The sequence below is a fragment of the Phasianus colchicus genome, chromosome 3 (assembly GCF_987193195.1).
Source record: "Phasianus colchicus chromosome 3, bPhaCol1.hap1.1, whole genome shotgun sequence".
Classification (NCBI taxonomy): Eukaryota; Metazoa; Chordata; class Aves; order Galliformes; family Phasianidae; genus Phasianus; species Phasianus colchicus.
In genome coordinates, this window is record NC_143438.1 from 48308779 (window position 1) to 48329401 (window position 20623).

At 39.7% G+C, this 20623-nt stretch overlaps 1 protein-coding gene across 3 annotated transcripts in view; it reads right to left on the reverse strand.

Annotated features, from left to right (window-relative positions):
* Positions 1 to 20623, reverse strand: part of ROCK1 (Rho associated coiled-coil containing protein kinase 1) — an 81891-nt gene that overhangs the window by 51135 nt on the left and 10133 nt on the right. The gene's annotated exons all lie outside the window — the stretch shown is intronic.

Below are 20623 nucleotides of genomic sequence, written 5' to 3' on the forward strand. Positions count from 1 at the left end.
GGAATCCAAACCACTGGGTGCAAGCAAAGCGTGCCAGGAAAGCAGTGCTACTTACACGTCCTACTGCCACCTATGTGCTCACACCACGTACTAAGCTCTTAGATCAGACATCTCTGAACTGATCAGTTTGGATCTGATCAGACCTGGGTTTGGCTGTTGTTTTACTTTTATGCAATTATGTGATAAATGACTGAAAATTGATCCATCAGTCCTAACTGCTACATCCCTCAGGTAACTGCTTGAAGAAATATTACTGAAAGCTTACTTTACAAGAATACTTATTAGAAGAATGTGTTTGATGTATATTAAAAAATTGCCTTGATCCTTCACATCAAATTCCAACCTGTTAATTCCCGTCAGTCTATAAGAGTTTATAAGCTATGCAAACCAAACACTACCAGTATCTAAACTATTTATAGGCTTACAATCCTCATTTTAAATTTAGTGAGACAGAAATATCTCAGATGTAATGAAAACAAGCAGTAAAATCACAGAATCACAGAATGGCCAGGGTTGGAAGGGACCTCAAGGATCATCAAGATCTGACCACCCTGCCACATGCAGGACCACCAACCTCCCCATTTAATGCTAGACCAGGCTGCCTAGCGTTCCATCCAATCTGGCCTTGAACACTTCCAGGGATGGGGCATCCAAAACCTCTCTGGGCAGCCTATTCCAGTACCTCACCACTCTCATAGTAAAGAATTTCCCCCTGACATCCAACCTAAATCTTCCCTCCCTCAATTTAAAACCATTTCCCCTCTTCCTGCAGTTATCTACCCTTTGGTAGTTGATTCCCCTCCTGTTTGTAGGCTCCCTTTAGGTACTGAAAGGCTGCAATGAGGTCACCCCACAGCCTTCTTTTCTCCATGCTGAACAAGCCCAGCTCCCTCAGCCTGTCTTCACAGGGGAGGTGCTCCAGTCCCCTGATCATCTTCGTGGCCCTCCTCTGGACCCTCTCCAACAGTTCCCTGTCTTTTTTGTACTGAGGGCTCCACGCTTGGATGAAGTATTCCAGATGGGGCCTCACAAGAGCAGAGTAGAGGGGGACAATCACTTCCTTGTCCCTGCTGGCCACCCCTCTTTTGAAGGAGCCCAGGATACCATTTGCCTTCCAAGCAGCAAGGGCACACTGCTGGCTCATATTAAGTTTTTCATCTATCAAGACCCCCAGGTCCTTCTCCACAGGACTGCTCTCAAGGACTGCTCCTTCCTGTCTGAAGGTCTCATGATAGAATTCAAAACCGTGGGTAAGGAAGTAAAAATACAAGGCTAATCAGAGCTACATTAAAGGCTGGATGCTATTCATTTTGTTAATTTCATTGAAACATGGCTAGGTTAAGTTAGCTCTCCACAGAATGGCTTAGCTGGAACTCTAAGAAGCATTACAATGAAAACAATAGTCAAATTAATTATCACAATATTTTCACAGCCCTTAAAGTCAGCTTTTGCATCTTGAGTGTATTAAAGGCCCGTTGTTTTGAACTTATAGTGATGAGAAGAAAGGAAAGCAACAACAACCACAAAGACATACTAATGGATCAAAAATATAAACAAGAGAGCAGAAGGCTGATAACAAGTTGGACTCCAACTAGATTGGGAAATAGCACTAGATCAAATGCAACTTGGTGAGAAATACTTTGTATCCTACTAAAAGATGCCTTTTCCGAAGATACACAGTAAACACCCAGAAAAACCAGAGAATTTCCTTTTTGGTAGCTTCAGGAGAGAAAATATGTAGTGTTGATGCACTTCATTTTTTTCCTTCTGGGGCATGAATAGAAAGTGACTACAAGAAGCTAAGAGTAATGGAAATATTTACACATTTTTAACATCAATCTTAATTTGCATCATGATTTTTTTTCATTCTAAATTAAAATATAACTTAACCCAGAAAAAAAAATCACTAAGTATTCTAAGTGTCACAGCTTCATTAGTCTGTCAGATGCCTGTGTGCCTTTTAATAAAGCTCTGAAGTCAAGATGAGAGGGGGGAATTCACATTTAACAAGCCACAGAAAACCCTCAGAGTTGTTTAAATCAGATTGAACCACAGAAATATTCCCTTTCAGATCTTTGAGTGAACTCTCTCAAGTAAAACACTTAAAAAAAATAAATAAACTTTGCAAGACAAATTCAAACTACTTGATGATCTCATGTTCACATCAAGTCACAGTTCAAAATCACACAGGGGCACCTAAAGGTGTTGCAGACAAGCAGCTTCTCACCACAGTCTCTTTAACAATAACCCCCCTTTGCTACAACATCCAGAGCAGAAACAGCTATTTCACGTCTGCTGCTGGAGAAGGAACAGGGAGAAGGCAAAGCCCAGCAGAAGTGGCACAGGTGACAGAGACAGGAACACAGGACAGAGTTACAGCGGTAACTGCAGAAACAAGGTCAAGTGAAAGGAAACACAACCATTATTGCTGATAACTGCAAAGAGAACATGGCTCTCCTGTTTCCATCTTGCTCAATGTGCCACCTGACCCCTGCCTGATACAGACAGGAAGGAATATCTTTCCTTCAAGACCTATGGGAGCCATATCTCCTCCTCTTCAATTACAGTAATCAGACGCTGTTTATTAAAATAAACAAGATGTTTTCATGATATTGAAACCATATCAATGGGAAAAACCCGGTTTCGATACATATCTTTAAACACAGCACAGCCAGTACATCATACCAACACTTACAGCTTAGAGGTGTTTTCAACTAAACCTAAGCTCTAAAGGAGTGAAATGGAAGGCCGCTCTGTCTCCAAAGAGAAGGACAAGGATGTCTAGGATAGAGGACATGAACAAGTCCAGCATATGGCAATGCCTCTTTGGTGTATGTCAGAAATTGCATTGCTGTATTTAATAGTGCACTACAATTTTCTCCAGCAATTTTTCCCTCATTTGCTCTACCTGTTTAAGTGTTTCGCAGTTACAGCAACGCATAAATAACTCCACACCCTTAAGGGTACATGCAAGCATACTTCATTTTATGTATTTTGTCACTGTGCCTCAGCCACAAAAGTAACAATGACTACCCAGCTCCTCCACCACAATTTTACACACTTCCATCATTTCCCCTTCAGCCCTGTCTTTTCCAATTATCCTTGTATGAAATGTACTTCAAGTCCCAGCGCCACCCAATGTTTTGTTTCTCGTCCTCCTATGTACTTTCTGAACTAGAGGAAAAACTACAAATAGTATTTCAGTTGTGTTCACTCCAAAAGCATAAACGACAGCACAGTATCTCCTGTTTCTGCTCTTCACTAAGTTAATAACTAAATTATTTGAGTAATTGGGACTGTCACTGTGCACTGCGTTGATTCTTATATGCAACCAGGTACTATAAGCCAAATCTAGTTCAACACTCAACAAAGATCAGAGTTTATCCTCCCATGCTGAATTTCACCTACTATTTTTAACCATCCAGGCACCAACAAATAATGATTTTTTCTTTGTTCTGCTTTACATTTTCACTACCCTTTTAGCATAAATCCCCTCATTATTCACCACTTTAGATCACTTATTTCTGAGAAATACCATAAGCCTGTTATACACCATTACTGATCTCTCTGTTGAGCCAATGGCCAACTCTTAATTTATTCACTCATCCACAAACAACCCCATCCGAGAGCAACTTATTTTTGATAAAAAGCTGAAATGAAGAGCTTTATCAAATGCTTTTTGTTTGCCTCATTCTCAATAATCACCTCAAGGACCTATGGTAGGTTTGCAAAATATGACTTTCTTCCACAAACAGGAGTTAAGGTTCTCCCCATCTTAACACATGGGCTCATTTGTTCTGTTGCTGGGACTGGGTGCTCCTGCATCCCCCCCCAAGTTGTTTTTTTTTCTTCAAAGAAAGAAGAAAAAATGTTATACATTTAACATCTTCCTTACTGCTGTCAAAACAGTTTTAAATAGCAATGTAGAAAAACAGAAAGGTTACACACAAAAATGTTCCATGTCTTAATGAGTCACCATCAAGCAAAAAAAAAAAAAAAAAGATGGATAAATATTAACCAGTCTCAGTAATTTTATTATTTTTTGTCAATTTGTACAAGAATCTTTTCTAGAACACTCCAAGGAAGGACTCCAGTATGAGAAATCCTGTATGCATTGTCATTAAGAGGCATGCAGACAGATTTCTTTATTTTACATTCAGTTTTTCTATACATATAGAAAACAGTAACATGTATCATTAGCATACATATTAATTACATATTTTATTAGCTCTGAATTTCGTAATTCAGTAATTCATAATTGAATTTCAATACATTAATATGTATTATGAATGTCTTTTCATTAACATTCCTTAACATTGTGTTTGTTTCCTGCAGTAAGCAGTTCCACGTCAGCTGGTACTGCCGTACTCACCAAGTTTTGACCTCATCCCAAAGCGTTCACAAACCAACCTATCACTCTCACCATGACTGCACTGGGCTGTCTCACTTTGTAAATACACTCCTTCACCTCAGAACTCATTACAATATATGTAATACTGTTTTTATTCAGACATAAGAAATAAACTTTAATGCAATTTTACAGTGAAATTTAGTGTTAAAAAAATCAAGCAACTCCAATGTGGCAAAACACATCATCACCACATTTAAGTGATATAAAGTCAAACATACATGACCTACATTATCAGGATACAGTCACAGATTACTTCTAGCTTTTATTATTATTTAACTTCATACACATTTCATTACTATGTACCTAATGGAAGTGTGTAACAAAAAAAACCGAATAAACCCAGATGAAGCACAGCTACTGAGACAACTGTTGATTTATCTATCATTCAGACAACTAAGAAACCTAGTCAGTGTTATCAGCATACAAAAGTTGCATTCCTTGGACTGACTGGCAGTTACCCAATTTTAGAGTCTTTGCTACTTTTCCTTTTTTGGAGAGAGCACAGTGAGTCTTCAGAGCAAACAACTCTCACCATCCATATTTTAGTTCCCCGCATTGTAACTATTTTCCTGTTTATTTCTATAGTACTAGAGCTTCCTCCCATACTTTAAACCAACAAATCAGACTGAACTTTATCCTCGTGGGTCCATCATAATTTTTCATCATGTCCTACATTACAAAATGTACATACATGATCTGTGCTGAAATGTCAATAGAGACAGTAGTATGAGAAGTGAGTTTTTATATCCTGCAAACTTGCACACAAAGTAATAACTCTACTCCATAGGGAAAGAAAAAACATGTTTCTCTGAATTGCAACATCAGATTTTTGTACTGTTAAAGGGACCTGGAAAGTCTGGATAAATTGGCAGTCTTGCGAACTTCAGCACAGGCAGATGCCAAGTCCCACACCTGGGGAGGAGATGCTCCTAACACCAGTACATGCTGAGCACTGACCAGCTACAAAGGCAGCCATCAGCACCTTGGGCTGTGATACCTACAGCATCACCACCAGGACAGGAGAGGTGATCCCTGCCCACCACTCAGCTCTGGTGAAGACACACCTGCACTGCTGAACCCAGTTCTGGGGCCCTCCGGAGAGAGCAAATCCAGAAAAAGGTCAAATAGATGACTAACAGACTCTCATGAGAGGCTGAGAGAGAGCCAGAGAAATGAAGGCTCATGAATATCTTATCCACGTTTACGAAACAGCCTTCTGAAATGATGAAAAAGAGAAAGACCAACAGTGGTATCTACTGACAGGGCAGGAGGCAACTGAAATTAAAACATGAGATTTCATCTGAAGAAAAATTAGTAATTAAACACACCTGTAAGTGTGGTCAAACACTGGAACAGGTTGCCCAATATCCCTGCAGAGATCCTGAAAATCAAACTGGGCATGATCCCAGGCAGCCTGTTCCAGGTGACTCTGCGTGTGATGAGAAGCTGAACTAGACAAGCTGCAGAGCTCCCTTCCAATCTAAATGATCCCATTCCATCTGTAATACAGAAATTTCCAACTTTTTTCAAGGTCACAGCTATGCTTTTGCTTTGCATGAAAGTAGTATTAGGAGTGAGTTATCTTGTCAAAACATGCTTAACACCCCACCATTAGCAGGCAGACCCCGTTACAAGGCTCAGCTCTGAATACCTGATGTTTCTTCAGCCCTTGAGAAACCCTTGGAGCCATCTTTGAGCTCCCTTACTGCTTTGTGAAACATCCTACTGCCAGCTCTGTTGGTAAGGAAAGACACAAAGCTTTCCACTCTTCTCATGCCCAGCATTATTTCCTTATTTCCTCTCCATTTTTTTTTTTTAATGTATTTTTCATACAGACCTTTATAACCTACTAGTTTCAGGCAAGAATATTCTTCGAAAGCCAACTTTCAGGTCAACAGGACTACATTTATCCATCTCTAGTTAAGTATGTAAAAGATTATACAGTTTTAAATTAATTGTATTTGTTTACATTGCTGCCCAGAGAACACGGAACTGCAATTTAGTACTTCAGCTTTAAAGTAGACAAGTGAATGTACACAGAGTTAAGACACTTCACTTAAGAATTTTCATTACACTGTTAGTCTAGGCAAAGTATACAAACTGACATGAGCTTGAGTACAAGGCACTTGATTCATGGCACCTTCTTGTTGCTGGCATCTACAACACTGCAGAGCTCATTACTTCTTTGTATCTTGCAACATTCACAAAGCTTTCATAAATTTAAGTCTTTCACAAAGAAATTTTTTCCCAGTCAGTAAGGAGTTTAACTCAGTAAAGATTTAAAATCTCAGTAATAAGATCTTGAAACCTCAAGTCAAGGGTATTGAAAGCAATAATAGTCACTGCCTTCATTACAACATTTTAAAGATTCTTTCCGTAAATAGTTTCAAGTTTCACCTGTAACACAACTCTGCATAGTTCTATGCAAATGTAAGTACTTAACTGGTAACAGTCTTTATAGCACCCGCATTCATACAGAAGAAAATCTTCAGCAGAGGACGACAGACAGGCAGACAGAAGCTGTATTGCTCTTTCAAAAGCATGCAGTACTTTGGGGTCTTCGCATTTCAGACATATTTTGGGTTCTACACATTTCAGAGGTTTTGTTGGCCCTGCCAACAAAAACCTCTAACACCATAACAACACTAATTTCACTACACTAGGAAATTATAGTGTGGTTAATATTTATTAAATCCAAGCTTAAATTTAGTACACTGGTATTTTACTACTTCAATATATCACCTTAATTAACTCCATTTGATCTAACAGCTATAAAACGAGAGAACAGTGTTTTTAGGGAAGATGAAGAATATATATATACTCCAAAATATCACCAGGAACATATTTCAGTCAGATTTATGCAGAAATAGGTGCAACGTGTGTTTGGAAGCAAATGGAAGAGATGAATAAAAGCAGTAAAAACTAATTGCTATTATGTCAAATTATATTATTTCATTTTGTAACAAGAGAGGTCTCTTGATAGTTGTAACTGACTTCCCTTAAAGAAGTTCACTTGCATGAGTTGCTATGCTGTGGTCTTTTACAATCTACAACGCTTCAGTACCGTGCATGGTATGTGCTGCCATCCAAAAGATACCTTACATGCAGAAGAAAAAAGCTGCATAACTATCTGGAAGGCTACGCTGGTTTCCTGACATCTCAATGTGCAGAAAATAAAAAGAGATGGCATACACTAGGTTTATATGATTTAATCAAGCTATATTTGAATTCACACTAGGATTAAATAATGCAGATTTTTTTAAGTACAGCTTCTTAAAACTGCTCTTTCCAATAAAATTACATTGAATGTGCTGAACACAAATACACTTAAAGCATATTCTACTTAAAGGTTTGACTGACATTCACGCCACCATGGATCCAACGCTGTGCAGCAGCTCCAGCACTAAGCAATAGAAGTGCCTCACAGGTCTGGAGCTCCCTGAAACCACAGCAGCCACAGAAATACCTTGGGAGGGAAGTGACCTCACATCCTTTTGAGTTATGCAAGTTAGCCTGTTTGCTGAAAATATACCACAAGCCCTGTTCCCACATCTCAAATGTAAAGTAACCTGGGGGGGGGGAAACTAAATCTCCCATGCAAATTACATCAGCAAAAGTTGAGATGTCTACAGTATTCTTAATTATCTTCAGAGGACACTCATCCACAGGCAGCACACAGATCTACTGTTTCTGCCTGTGCAGTCCATTTGAACGCACACACAGTTACCGATTCAGAATAACAGAGTCAACAGCCTAAGAAACACTCATTAGAAAACAAAAGTAGGAGGGATAAAAACGCTACAGATAGAAACACTGCTACACAACTGTCCTTCAATAAAACAGTAAACACAACTGACAGCCAGAGATATGGAAGGATAAACTGTGCCAGTATCAGTTCAGAAGTCCAAAGGTAACAACTTCAGCCAAGGGAAAGCAACTGTACAACACCGCTATGAAACACTGACATTTATAGCAAAGGAAACATCCCCCTCTGCAACTGTTGCTTGGGAAACCACAGTTTGCCTCTTCAAACTTTTTCCAGGCAGGTATCCATGAAGTCAGCCTTCGGAACCTAACTTCAGCCAGCTGGACAGGATGAGAGTTAGCAGGGTACCAACATGTCCGTAAGAAGAAATGTAACAAGTGTAAGAGGTATTTAATTTGCAAAACACCCTTAGATCTTTTAGCTCAACATATTACAAAAATTCTTTCCTAAAACTCTACAAAAAGTCAAGACAGTTTTCCTATTAAGAAGTGAAAAGTAGCCATGACAGAAATCTGAAAATGAAGGTAATGAGAGAATTATGCCAAGAATACTTTCTAGAAACCGAAAGTATGATCTGTAGAACTATATGGTGTCCTTTGCTGTCACACGGACAGCAAAAAGGAGGAAAGTTGAGCACAACTCCCTGAGAGCATCAGCTTTGGGAAACTTCTGTGGTTGTACGACCCCTGTTAGAGCTCTATCTCCATTTCTGCAGTAGGCATTCCATCACAAGCAATCACACGTCAAACAGATATTTGAAATATGCAACTCAACAAGGACTGAGCGCTACTTAAGAATTTGTGCATCACTACACAGCTTTATAATGCAAACACTTGCAAAGCCCACGGGCTTTTTTTCACCTATCAATAGCAGAAAAACTCCAGCTGCAGTAAAAATGAAAGATTTACATGTACATAAAACTAATGCTGTTCTATATTCACTTTTTTTCCATGATGAATATAGCTACCAGAATGATCTTAAAGCTGGCTTTTTTTTTTTGTTTTCAGGTAATAAAAGTTCAGTGAGATTTATTTTAGATAGAGGCAAGATAATTCTACTGCCAAGCACTGAGATTCTTCAGAATGGACAGGATTTTGTTACTGACAGAAGCAAAGCAGCAAGCTTTTCACATTTTTAGGAAATTCGCACCACTAATCTTGAACAAAGCACTTCTGAGGATAAATTGCTTCTAGATTCTGGCATCCAGTTTGTTAAAAATTTAGAATTTACAAGTATGATCTTACCCACTGCCATTAAGAAGCTAAGAAAGAAGTGACAAAGACACCCACTTTATCAGAATCCCCCTGAACAAACAAACGATAACATAAGCAATACCACTAGTAATGCATCTTTGAAATACGTTGGATGCTTATTTGTACTTTCAAGTCACAAACAGCGACTGCTTTCAAGGGTAAAGGTGTTTGCATTCACCAGTAAAGCCAGAAATCTAGCAAGCTCTAAGTAGGACTTCACCAATATTTAAGACCAATCTCTTCCAGAACACTTTTCAGTCTGACAACACAGCAGTCATGACTAAAACCCTAAGTGCTTTGGACTGCACATTAAAAAGGGATGTAACTAATAAGAATTTAAAACCTACATGAAAACATGGTTGCAAATTCAAGTACTGTAATTACAGACCTGAACTAAAGCTGTCTACCATAGCTCAGGGTGCTTTTGCAGATTGGAGTTTCTCACGTGATAATTAGTAGGGGTTTTATTACACATAGCACAGCAAGAATACATGTCACTTCATCTGAGATTTTCAATTTCACTTTTTGAAAACTAAAGGAACAGATGCTGTATCAGGAATTCATTGGTTGTACCCAACGCTTATTTTTAATCTAGAAAGGGTCCCAATATATTAGGCTTGCAAGCTTGTTTAGGGATTTGTAAATAAGTTTTCTACATTCCTTTCAAACCTTAAGATTTATGCTTGGGAAAACTAAAGCCATTAGCTTCATATACCAAGAAAGAAAGCGTGCCCTGAAATTTTCAGTACAGTTGCTCAAGCCAGAGAGACATTTCAGCATGGTTGCTCAACCAAGAGACAGACAGCAAAACATTGTAAAATACTGGTATCCAGCTGTTACTATGTTGGGTATTTACACTGAGTGTAAGTACTGCTATTGGAGGGAAATAAAATACTAAAATTCTAAAAAACAGATGAAAAACAGCTCTTCTAACATGTTTCTCCAGATGCACTGATATCGTAGACCAGTGTACAACATCAACTCCTCTTTAGTACTATTCTCCCCACATATACAGAACACTTCAAAACTTGAGAAAAGCATTTGCCGTGCCAAGAGGATGCAATAGACTGATATATATCCTCCAAAGGCATGATTTTCTTTTAGATTTAGAAAACAAATCTTAGCCCAAGAGGAGAGAGAGCCAGGGATGTCTGGACCACTGCCACTACCATGGAATCTTGTCAAAGTCTCTCCTGCCTGTCCTTACAAGGGAGCAAGGCTGAGCTTGGGCTGATTATGTTAATCTCAATAGGAGATGAGGACAAACCATACTTTAGTCACACCATATAAGCCTGTCATGAAACAAATCAGGGCACTCTAATATTATGTCTTCTGCCCCTCCATCTCACAGACCGTTTGGAGTAGCTGTCATTTAGTTTCTCTTTAAGCAGAGAGCAAAACTGAGAAAAGCACATTTTCTAAACAAGCAAACAAACAAACAAAACAAAAGTTAACTAAAAGGCTATGTGTGAGTTGTGTCAAACTGCTAGATGATTTCTTTCCTATACACTGTCTTATGAAACCTCTTCTCCAGCAGTTCAGGAAAGGCAATGAAAAACATACTACTCACTTAACTACCCACATGAAAGGGGTCACTGCATTGAATATTGGCTACAGCCAGTGGTGCAGAAGCCACATCCAGCCAGTTCAGGTAACATCTGCTCCTTCTGATTCATGTAAAATCTGCTTTCATAGAACACCAAGCAAAGTAGGCTCCTAATTCCCTAAATACTAGAAAATACCAGCAAGTGATTATACCAGAACATCATTTACTGAGCACTATCCCCTTGAATTCAGAATTAACTTTCCCTCAGGCCTCCTCCACTTCTCTTGGCAGAAGTCGCTGCTGGACTGCAAAGCTATATGAAAACAGGTACATGTACACAGTCATTTTAGAAGCAGATGCTTGCTGTCAGTCATGGCCACTTTATAATTGAATATAATTACCTAACCTCAGAATCCATAGACTTAAGTGGAAATTAAGAAAACCGTTAAATCTTCTGTGGTATTCAAACCAAATGCACTGGCATGGAAATAACTGTCATTCAGAGTTAACTAGATTCTGAAATGCAGCTAAGCAATTTGAAAAGAAAAAGAAAAAACAAAACAAAACAAAACAAGAATAATCACTCAAGCTTTAAGTAAGGTCTGGAAATGTACACATATATGCTCTGTATACATCAGACACACATCCCAAACAGCACTTAAAAATACCCAAAAAAACTGATGTACCATTTTCATTCACACTGAATTCAAATGTTTAGAGCTTCCTCCCTTGCTCCTTCCAATTTGGATGTAATGTACACAAGGATGTGAACTGAACCTTTTTGCCTTATGATTTCATCTCTCTCTCCACCTACAAAACTATAACAGGACAAATCTCAATTGTCAAAGTTTATCTTGCTTCACTGAAAAACCTCCTAATCTGGCCATATTCTAGAAGATAACAGTCCAGTATAAAAAAACTGTTTTTAAATGAATCTTCAACAAAAATGCAGGTTCAAAAATGACCTTATCACTTACAGTACCCCAGACTGTAACTCATTTGAACATATTACTGTTAAGGAAATAAGAGAACGCCAGAAAATTAACATCAGGAGTCAAACCAAACCCATCTATGAATTAGGTAACTTCAGAAAACCAAAAGAAAAGTTATTGTTGTCCAGAAGACAAGAGGAAGAGATTAGAAAAAGAGCTGAGTGGAACAGTTTCAATTCTCACATACTGTTTCTTTACATAAAGCTTAACCTTAACAACTGAAAACAGTTTTCTGAAGATCTCATACTCTGACTCACTCTGGTTCCAGACATCATCCAATAATGTGAATGCGTCAGAGAGATGTGATTTTTAATAGCCAAAATACCCAAGGCACCAACAACACTGACAGCAGTCATTCCAGTACTAGCCAGAATTTGATGTGCACTTTCCAATGAGTCTATTTTGTTGCTAATCATAATACTGCTCCCTGACAAACAAATATGTATATATAAACTACATATGAAATGTACACATAAATGTTCTTCCTGTGGAAGAAGGGACAGGCGACTCAGAAAGAGTACAAAGAAGTTGTTAAGATGTGTAGAGAGAAAACCAGAAAGGCAAAAGCCCAGCTTGAACTCAACCTGGCCGCTGGGATTAAAATGAACAAGCAGCCCTACTACAAATACATCAGTGGTAAGAGGAGGACTCAGGAGAATCTTCATTCTTTACTGGATGAGGCTGGGAACGTGACCACTGCGGGTAAGGAAAAGGCAGAGGTTCTGAATGCCTTCTTTACATCTGTCTTTAAAGGTCAGACCAGTTATCCTCAGAGCACTCCGCTCTCTGACCTGGTAGTCTCGACTGGAGTGAGGACAGAACCTCCCACAATTCGGGAGAACACAGTCAGAGACCTACTGCTCCAGCTGGAATGTCACAAGTCCTTGGGGCCGGATGGGATTCACCCAAGAGTGCTGAGGGAACTGGCAGAGGTGATAGCCAAGCCACTCGCCATCATCTATCAGCACTCCTTGTTGACTGGTGAGGTCCCAGAAGACTGGAGGCTTACCAATGTGACTCCCATCTTTAAGAAGGGTTGTAAGGAGGATCCAGGGAACTATAGTCCTGTTAGCCTGACCTCAGTGCTAGGGAAGGTTATGGAGTGGATTGTCTTGAGGGAGATCATGTGACATGTGCGGGACAACTGGGGGATCAGGCCTAGCCAGCATGGTTCACTAAGGGTAGGTCCTGCTTGACCAACCTGATCTCCTTCTATGATCTAGTGACCCACCTGGTAGATGAGGGAAAGGCTGTTGATGTACCTAGACTTCAGCAAGGCCTTTGACACTGTATCCCAGAGTACTCTCCTGCAGAAGCTGACAGCCCGTGGTTTGGATGGGTACCCGTGGTTTGGATGGGTACACTCTTGGCTGGATTAGGAACTGGCTGGAAGGCTGGGCCCAGAGAGTGGTAGTGAATGGAGCTAAATCCAGCTGGCGACCTGTCACAAGTGGTGTTGCCCAGGGGTCAGTACTGGGGCCTGTCCTCTTCAGTATCTTTATCAATGACCTGGATGAAGGCATTGAGTGCACCCTCAGTAAGTTTGCAGATGACACCAAGTTGGCTAGAAGTGTGGATCTGCCTGAGGGTAGCGAGGCCCTACAGAGGGATCTGGACAGGCTGGATAGCTGGGCTGAAGCCAATGAGATGAGGTTCAACAAGGCCAAATGCCGGGTCCTGCACTTCAGCCACAACAACCCCAGGCAACACTACAGGTTTGGGGCAAAGTGGCTGGAAGACTGTAGAGGAAATGGACCTGGGGGTATTGATTGATGCTCAGCTGAACACGAGCCAGCAGTGTGCCTGGGTGGTCAAGAAGGCCAGCAGCATTTTATCTTGCATCAGGAACAGTGTTGCCAGCAGGAACAGGGAAGTGATTGTCCCCCTGTACTCAGCTCTGGTGAGGCTGCACCTCGAGTGCTATGTCCAATTTTGGGCCCCTCACTGCAAGAAAGACATTGAGGCCCTGGAGCGTGTTCAAAGAAGGGCGACAAAGCTGGTGAGGGGTCTGGAGCACAGGTCTTATGAGGAGTGGCTGAAGGAGCTGGGATTGTTCAGTCTGGAGAAGAGGAGGCTTAGGGGAGACCTTAGTGCTCTCTACCTGAAGGGAGGTTGTAGTGAGCTGGGGGTCGGCCTCTTCCTTCATGTAGCTGGTGATAGGACTAGAGGGAATGGCTTCAAGCTGCGCCAGGGGAGATTTAGGCTGGACATTAGGAAATACTACTTCTCTGAAAGAGTGGTCAGGCACTGGAATGGTCTGCCCAGGGAGGTGGTGGAGGTGACACCCTGGAGGTGTTGAATTTTGTGTTGAGAGACATGGTTGAGAACTATTGGTGATAGGTGGATGGTTGGACTGGATGATCTTGAAGGTCTTTTCCGACCTTGGTGTTTCTGTGATTCTCTGATTCTGTAGAAGGTACATTTTAAAAAGCATGCATCTGAAAACTACAGCAACTACATGTAGCACAAGGGCAGTAGCAGTGTTAGGCACTGATTTACAATAGAGACTCAAGAAGTTGTTGAAGCAAAACTGCCTTGGCCGCACTCTTGATGGTCACCAACCTCAGGATTGCAGCTGCAGATCTGTAACACCCATCTGACCGTAAAAATGAAATTCTAAAACAAACCTCTGGCATCTTCAATAATAAAGATTTGCTGGGAAAAATTTGACTTGAAAATAATCTGGTACTGATATGTGTACTTACATTATGATCCTAATTCTTTCTATTACTACCATACTTAGAAAAAGAGGATTACAACCTACTTATTTTGCTCTATCGTAACTCTATATTTGGAAAGACCCATACCAGTCGAGCAACTTCTCACCTCAAGTCATCTATCAGTTGGAAGAAAGCTATGATGAGATAAAACTACTGAGTATGTAAGATATCCTGCTTGCTCCTGACCAGTTTGCTAATTTCTCCAGCCTGGGAGAGTTCTTAACCCAACTACAAAATCTGAACTTGCTGGATGAAGTCTTAGGAATGTCCTCCTAGACAATCTTCATCTTCATTGAAACATATTGAATGCAACAAAGAAAACAATTAACTCTACAGGACCTTTCCACTGCATTTTATTTGTGAATTCACAAATTAATTTCAATTTCAATTTAAAGTGCCAGTTAGGTATTTCCTAAATGTTTTTCATCGTCATAGTTGCAGCAGTTCATCTTTTTGCTCATTTAGAAACTAGATTTGAAGTGTCAGCATTCTGTGATTTAGTTTCCTCCATCAGCTTATGCCACCAGATTTATCAACTGTTTCCTTCAGCTTTGGTGGTTTTTTCTTCTTGTTCGGTTTGGTTGGTTGGAATGGGGAGGGGGGACAGGGTAGGGAGTTGTTTGGGGGTTGTTTTGATTGTTTTGGCTTTTCCCCATTGACCTGATCTGATATTATAAGATGAATGATATGAAAATTGTGCTGATTAGCATATCACACCCTGCACTCTGCTGTCCCCTCAAACAATTGTGTGCACAGTAACCACACAGACCAACTCGCACTGTTGAAAACAGTCACCCTGATATTCAAGGACTTTTTTTCTAGCTTTGGTCACAAAGTGTCAAGAGAAAAGGGAAGAGCAAACAGTGAAACACTGCATGCATGTTTTCTCTGAAGCTTGAGATCACATGCGCTTCATGCCTCTTCAAAATGAAATCAACTACACGTTGGCAGAAGGAATTATTTGCATCAAGTTTGCTATTTTGTGAATGGCGTCACAGTATATAGAAGGAACTATGACAGGAATGTTCCTAACAACATCTCAAGTAGGAAATTCCAATTTCACAGCATTGGGAACTAACACTCCTGCTAAGCCTTCTGAAGATTCAATTGAATTTGCAGGATTTTTTATTATTATTTTAAAAGAAAATGCATGACCATCTGTCAATATAAATACAGAAAAGATAACCAAGAACATACCAAACATTTTTCTTTCTAGTCAACTTGCATTTAAACATCTCCAGTAATTAATGAAGCTTTCCACAGAAAGACTTTCTGTTAGATAGACTTTAAGAAGTAAAGAAGTCAAGCAGTAGCTGCGCATGACCTCATTAAGGCAGAAAAACACTAAACGCTCAAAATATGATGCTAAGTATGCTTTTGGAAAAAGAATGAACTTAATTACAGCCTTTATTACAACCCTCAACAACTATTCAGGTGAATAAAACATTTCAGTGATCCCTACCGCTCTGGAAACCATACCAAACAGGAATGGCCTCCCATCATTCTACTGAGCATTATCAACTGAGCAACGGATGCTATGGTTTACCAGTTTAACTGCAGATGAAAACACATACAACTTTATTTTAACAGTTTCATGTACACCACCCAACTCAGACAGGTGGTACTGAACTTCTTCCGTAAAAAGCATCACATCTCTTGAAGCTCATGCTCAGTGTTTCCCTTCCCAGAAAATACAATGAATCCCTACCATAATCTACACAAAGTTTGAGACCAATGACAGCCAGGTTATGAACAGGACAGTTTCCATGCTACCAAAAAACCTTTAGGCATCATGAACATTTATTTAATAACAATGCAAAGCAATTTTAAGCTCAAGTATAACATAGATTAGCACACAAAAATCCTAGTTTTCTCTATTAAAGCAATGGCTGGCAGTCACAACCACATGCAAATACATTAGCTTTCCCAATTCATCTGGGCTAACTGAAGAGAACAGCTCTAACACAAAATACTTCATCTGAAAGCAATGGCTTCAGGTTAGTTAACTAATGAAATGGTGAAGTGTAATACTGCATCTTTATTAGTATGTAATAAACAGATTCACACCTTCCTTCGGATTTAAAAAGTCTCCAGATTTTATTTTGTCTTTGATATGGGTGCTTGAAACCTGATGTCTATTTTTCAAGTATACCATGGTACTACAAGTGTAATTTCCCTACTTCTTCCATGAGTACAGCCAGTATTTGCCTCAGCACCATCAAACCTACAGCTGGGAAAAATTAGTACTTCCTTATTTTAGAAGCAGGACATAGAAATGAAAACAACGTCTCAGTAAAAGCCTAAAAAACTGGAAAACCCTGACTTACGTCACCAAAGACCAATCAAATGATTCCAGTCCCAAAGTTTACTCTAATTATCTTCCTAATTTCTCTGCCTGATGTCCTAATCTTGTATTCATATTGGTATCTTACAGACAAGACTTCCTTCTAAACAAAAGGTATTTTCTTTGTTCTTACCCCTTACCATCACCTCTGTTAGTGAAAACTGATTATTCCCAGCTGCAGAACACAAGGTGAAAGCACAAAGGCAAAAGCAAAGTCAGATATAGCAATGATGCTCTCCACTGGTTGATACTCATTTACTAAGTAGGAGGAGGAAAAAAAAAAAGATCATATGGCACTCCAGCTTTGATTTCAACTTTTGTCTTATTAGGCTTGACATTTGATTGCTACTCAAAGTAGTGAAGTGGAATGACTGACTTTGCACAATCTCAAAGTCAAATGAACAGACAGCTATTTTTTCAAAAACAATAAGAATGAGGAAATGTAAGATTGGCAAATACACCCACTGCGAGAGTAGAAGAGTTATGTTAACTTGAAAGCCTAAGAGTTGTCAGTAACGTCAATTCTGCCTAAATGATTTTGTCACCTATCCAAGTATTTTCCCCTCCTCTTATCAAAATATGATTTCTAGTTGAAGAATATTCTATCTTGGTAACTCACCTCCCCTCTGCATTAAGAAATGCTGGAATTCTAGAAGCAGTGTTCTGTAGAGTAGAGCACACAGGCATCTTGCCCAACTTAAGCAGAAGCTCTTTTGGTTTATACATATTATCAGTTTTTTTTCTAGAGGAAGAAAGGAGGGCTAGCTAATAAAACAGCTCGTTTCTATAGCTCCGTGATGGAAAAACTGTACTTCATTAAACCTGAAAGCCATTTATTTATCATGATGCAATTCCAAGGCGAGTAAGACCTACAGGAGATTGAGCTAAAGCTCACAATTCAGTTAGACAAAGTTGCAAGTTACTTATAAAAGAAGAGTGTCATTATCATGGTTATGAAAAAAATTATGTTGATTTCAACTCCTCTGAGAAAACAGTTAAATGTATAATGAAGACATCAGAGGACTTCTGAAAGGAATTCTTCAGAAACTGCCAGTCACATTACACTTCCCCACCCCCAATCTTCCTAACTCATCACTTAATAAGATGAATTTTTAAATTGTATGTAATGATTTAACTCTCTTTGCAGAAGTAGACTTACCATTTTAACAGCTTGTTTCTAACATACACCTCTCTCAGATATGTTGCTTTCTCTCAAAATATAAGCAATGCAACACAACTGGTAGGCAAGTTTTCTTGTGTGATTTAAAGGCAGCAAGACAAGACACAGTTCATCTCTTTTGGTACAACTTGCCAGTCTCTCACAAGGCAGCCTGATCTGAAGGAAAAACCTTCAGCTGCCTATTCTGGTCAAATTTTAAATTGAAAAATCAAGTTTTCCTTCTGAGGGGAACTGCGATCAGAAATTTAGGGGGAAAAAAAAATATTTCCCAACTTGCAAATACAAAGTTCTAATTAATCTTTTCATTTATTCCTGTTACACGTTTGTCAAACTGGAATGAAGAAGACTATATTAAAAAAAACAAAAACCTCTTTTTCCCTGGAATTCCTGATTCTCACAAACTTAGCAAGAACTTTTATTTATATGCAGGTGAACTTAGTAGGTCTGACACCCCTCCTTGTGATTAAGGAAGAAGTTGCCATGACCAAACAGGAAGGTGAAGTCAAGAACAACACACCCATCCAGAGTCTTCCCTGACAGTAACAGTTCAACTACACTGCACAGATGGCAGAAATTTACACAGGAGTAAGTTGCAGTCACAGTCCCAGAACTACAGCAGTGTAACTCCAGCACCGTAACATTCCACACTTTTTTCTTTATTCTGACATTCAATCTGTAATCTCTGATTACATCTCATATGTAATAAGATAAAAAGCTTTGTTTTGAAACCCTGAAGACATTTAAGACATTTTGGTTTTACAAGCAAAAAGCATGACCCTGAACTGTTTGGAGATGCTATGTTCAGAATCTGTATGAACAGCCTGTGGAGTATGAACAAGGCTGAAAATAGATAAGAACCTTTTAGTCAAAGACAAAAACTCTTCCAGGAAGCAAACTAATCTGCTCTCTTCAGAGGAAGCCTTCTTAATGATATCTCCAGTTCCAAATTCAGCGTACTTCATGGGCAAGGGAGCAATAAAACAAAACACAACACACATACCTCGTATCAACAGCTAAGCTTTCACTCAGCCCTTAATGGGCATTTCACCATTTCTACTGCTACCTACTAGCGTTAGCAACGATAGTCCCAGTTTTCAAAAGTCGTTATGATTGTTGCCAACACTAGCAAAGCAAAAATTTCTGGCCTGAATAAGTTTGTAATTCAACCAGCACCGTTTTCAGCATTGTATGTCTACAAGCTGTTTAGAGGACGGTTATTCTGGAAAGGAGGCTCAGAGGAGACTTGTTACCTAAAAGGTAACAAGTGATAGAATAAAAGGGAATGGCCTTAAGTTGCTCCAGGGAAGGTACAATTTTTTTCCTCAGAAAAAAAATTCTGAGAAATTCCTTCTCAGAAAGAGCAATGAGGCAGGGGCACAGGCTGCCCAGGGAGGTGGTGGAGTCACCATCCCTGGAGGTGTTAAGAAACATGTGGGTGTGGCACTGAAGGACATGGTTAGTGGGCACAGTGGAGATGAGTTCACTGTTGGACTAGATGATCTTAGAGGTCTTTTCCAACCTTAACGATTCTATGAAAAGAGGATATAATGTATACAGTACTAAGTTACACTCTTTACACTAAAACTTCTGCTATTCAGAATGTGAGTGGTCCCCAGGTCAGCACAAACCATGTCATCAAATTGCTGACAATTGTTGATTTGACTGCCAATGAACTTAGTAGCGGAGCTATTAGTAAGCAGAGCGAAAGGAAGAAGACAACAGCTGACAGAAGATGTATTAGAAAGCAACAAGGTAACAGCCAGGTAGATGGAAGCAGCAGAAAAACCTTTACTCTTTGTGAAGTGAAGATAAATTCCCTCAGCTCAACACTGAAAGGATCACTTGGGCATCTACACCTCAGCTGACTCGATTTTCTAAGAATTGGTATAACAAAACACCAGTATAGTCAGGGATCATATTAAACAAAGGCTTGTGAAGAATTTTCAAACATTTCCACTTCTAGCACCAATAGCAGCATGTTACATAAATATGCAAGGCACTAGTATTACTTTATTTTAAACAACATCTCCACATCCAGCCTCATGTGTTCTGTGCACCTTGGTATCCGTGATAATGGCATGGGGCAAGTGTAACCAGCACAAACTCTTTGTGCTACTTTCCAGCCCTCTCCTACCTGAAGAACCTCCCCCATCTACTCTTACTCTACCATCCCCTGGCTGGAGAGGCTTCCACCCCCTCATAAGATAGAGTCAAATGTGTTCTAAATATTAAGAGTAGAATAAGCACGCTGGACTGTCACCTACACTACAAAAGATAGCACTTGCTGCACTGACAGCCCATGACAGTCACAGAATAGAATGTCTTGGGTTGGAAGGGACCTCAAGGATCATCAAGCTCCAACCCCCCTGCACAGGCAGGGCCGCCAACCTCCATATCTAATACTAGACCAG